This window comes from Thunnus albacares, chromosome 17 (genome assembly GCF_914725855.1).
Source record: "Thunnus albacares chromosome 17, fThuAlb1.1, whole genome shotgun sequence".
NCBI lineage: Eukaryota > Metazoa > Chordata > Actinopteri > Scombriformes > Scombridae > Thunnus > Thunnus albacares.
The window spans coordinates 26,744,212-26,747,519 of record NC_058122.1 but is presented as its reverse complement, the minus strand read 5'-3'; the positions used below and the strand labels follow the sequence as shown (position 1 = coordinate 26,747,519).

The window sequence follows — 3,308 nt, the reverse complement described above, 5'->3', positions numbered from 1 at the left end:
TGTTTAATTTTGGCAATCTAAAATACATTTCAAACAAAATATTAAAATTCTGTCCCCATCTAATTACACTTTCACATTTACAAGTTCCCCAATTATTCATATTTAGACTAACAAGAATATTTATATTTATTTGAAGAAGTCTAAGCAATGTCTCTTGTAGCAAAATTTTATAAGGCATTAATTAGCATATAATAGCTAATACTTAGTTATGGAGTTTAACTTGTGGTATATTACTAATCAATACCAACATTTTCTCTTGTAAATAATGTAAATTGTGTCATGGTTATTATTTTAATACAGTATTTTCTATTACTGAGTTTTTTTTTTACTCTATTTACTGTCCACTTGCTGCTGTAACTTATCTTATGCATTATCTTATTTCATACCATGTGGACCAGCTCGACTGGAGATAGCTGGTGATGGTTCACTCCTTTCCCTTTCTCTTTCTGAGCCCTGTACTTCATCTTCTCTCTTATTTTCTCCGTCCTCATCTTGGTGGTGCACTCCCTCCATATAATCTCCGCTGTGTTCTGTCACCTCCTCCTGTCCCTGGTCACCTTGGCCTTGAACTCTGTCGCGTTTCTGTTGCCCTTCTCTCTCTCCTTTCAACTCGTCTCTGTCTTCTTTCTTTCCTTCCATCTCCTTTCCCTCTCTCTCCACCTCGTCCTCTCCTCTCTCTCCTTCCTCATCTTTTCTCTCTCCTTTCACCTCATGTCCTCCGTCTACCTTGCTCAATTGTTCATTTTCAATCTCTTTGGCTTTTCTCTTCGGTCCGAAAAAACTGTGTATGTTACCTTTCCTCTTCATTTCTGCTGGATTCACAGACGTTTAACGTTAATCAATGTTAGCTTAAATTAGACGATAGCCAATATTAATGTAACGGTTACATGTACAAAATAACCTTCTTCAACTAGATTTTTTTCATCTTAAAAGCAACATAGCAACTGTACAAGTTACACTAACTAACTAACTTACAACTAACGTTAAACTAGGACTGTACTTTCATCATTCGATAATTAATCGGTATTTACCTCTTTACTCCCGTGTCTTCTCTCCTTGCTCCTCTGCTTCGCGCCACACAGTTTAAAAATAAAATAAACAAAGAAAAGGTCCAGTAGTGCCGCTCTGACGCTCTCGTGCTGCATTCGGTGCAGTAGGACATCAGAGATTCGCGCTCGTAAAAGTCAAGTTGGCCATAACTTTTCTTTGAATTCGTTGCTGCCAAGTGGGGTGGCAGCAGGGGAGGCAAGGCATTATTTTAGGGTGGCAGCTGCCACCCCATGCCACCCCGGTAGATCCGCCACTGACTGACAACAATCTACAAAATCCACCAGTAGCCACTGAAGCATGATTAATGTTTGTTATGGTTTTCTGTTGAGGCACTCGAAGCACTTCTTGAAAGATGATGATCATGGTTTAATAAAAAAGAAAAATCAACAGTGACTTGAAGCATGAGGAACAACATGTTTACTGTCTTCACATTTAGCTGAAACCATCCAGTCTGCATTTTCATTTCTGTTGTTTATATCTTCATATTTCTGACTTATTTACACTCACTGCACCAAATATTATAAATCCATATTGTTTGCTATCGTACAGCAAATTCAGAGTCGATCAAGTCCTCGAGCTGATGTTTACAATCGACAGTTTGGGTAATTTAATCTTTAACTTTCTCTAATGAACTCTATTGTCGAGTCGCATTGATTAAGATCAACTACAGTGAAAGAAAAACAAATGTACTTTAGCAGATAAACTTTGGCTGTGTGTGCTGCCAAAAAAAAAAATCGATAATGAGTCACTACGCTGTAGAACAATTCAGGAAAAACAAGGTGAAGTTACTCCAACAGTTAATGAAAGAAGACTGTCACCACTTTAATTTTACTTTCTTTCTTCAATTTTTGAACAACTTCCAACACGCTGATTCATTTTTAACTCATCAAACTCTCTGAACAAACTAAAAGTCTGAAGCCTCATTAAATATCTGAAGTCCATTACAAACAGCATACTCACGTTTTAGCTTTAGCAGTAGCTTTTAGCAGTAATGGAGCTAAAAATGTAGTTTATCCTGACGATGGTATGAAAGGAAAGTTTATTGGGTCATTAAAATGGAAAGTGTTGAATCCTCTGGGGGGCAGGAATCTGCTTAGTAAATTCTGTCTGTCATTATCTTACCTGTAAAGTTGGTATTTTGGCGTAATAATAATCACTGGTGATCATCCTCAATTTTATCTATAAAAACTGTTAAATTTTGTAATAATAATAATAATAATAAACTTTATTTATATAGCACCTTTCATAACATAAAATACAGCTCAAAGTGATTTACAGAAAGAGGTAAAAACAAGCAAGCAGACAAAAAAGATATTTTATAATATTAAAAGAAAGGACAAAGATAAATATAATATACAATAAAAAAAACCTACAGTGATAAAAAAGAGGTAAGAGGATAAAAGGAGGTAAAATCATGAGATAAAAAAGATAAAACAAGTAGTAAATAAGCTAAAAGGCAAATAAAAGGTTGAGTTAATTAAAAGCAAGATCATAAAAAATAAGTTTTGAGCTGCTTCTTGAAAATATCAAACAGAGGATGTTTGTCTAATATGTAGTAGCTGCAAAAAGCTGCCTCACCGTAACTTTTGGCATTTTGTTTGTGGCGACCTGAGCGAACGGTTTGGAACATATTCTTACAAGCAATCTGAGAGATATGAAGCTGCTCGAGACCTTTAAAAACAAGTAAAAGAATTTTAAAATCTATCCTCAACGTTACAGGTAGCCAGTGCAATGACGCTAATACTGGTGTAATAAGTTCCCTTTTCCTAGTTTCGGTTAAAATTCTTGCTGCTGAATTTTGAATGAGTTGCAGGCGATCGATGGTTTCATTTGGTAAACCAGTATGAAGTGCATTACAATAATAAGCGTGAAAAAACAAAGGCGTGAGTGAGTTTCTAGGCATCTTCCAAAGTAAAGGTACGGTCTGACTCTTGTACAGTTTCCTTGTTCTGCTGTAGATTACCTGTCTTTTGAAGGAATATATGTATAATTACTATTGAATACTATGACTGTTTTTTTCCAGGTACTGATAATGTATTTCATCTTGTATCGAGTTGTCAGCATGACTTAACCAGTTTGTTGTCTATGTACAACTTGCTCTTTCATTTTGGCTGTTTGCCTTGTAGGGTTGAAACTTTTTCAGTCAAATAAAGTTTTTGGGCACTAAAAACAATGCTGCACCTTCCCTAAACACAAGATAAGACAACTATCTCTCTGTTTAATCATCCTCCAAACAACCCAGTAGTGATGGAAATATG

At 35.7% G+C, this 3,308-nt stretch overlaps 1 long non-coding RNA gene across 1 annotated transcript; it reads right to left on the bottom strand.

Moving 5' to 3' along the window:
* Window positions 1-481: 481 nt before the first annotated feature.
* Window positions 482-1,304, bottom strand: LOC122967269. The gene is made up of 2 exons (XR_006398570.1): window positions 1,032-1,304; window positions 482-812 (listed from the first exon to the last, which is right to left on the bottom strand). It is a non-coding gene; the product is annotated as an uncharacterized LOC122967269 (long non-coding RNA).
* Between the last annotated feature and the right edge of the window lie 2,004 nt (window positions 1,305-3,308).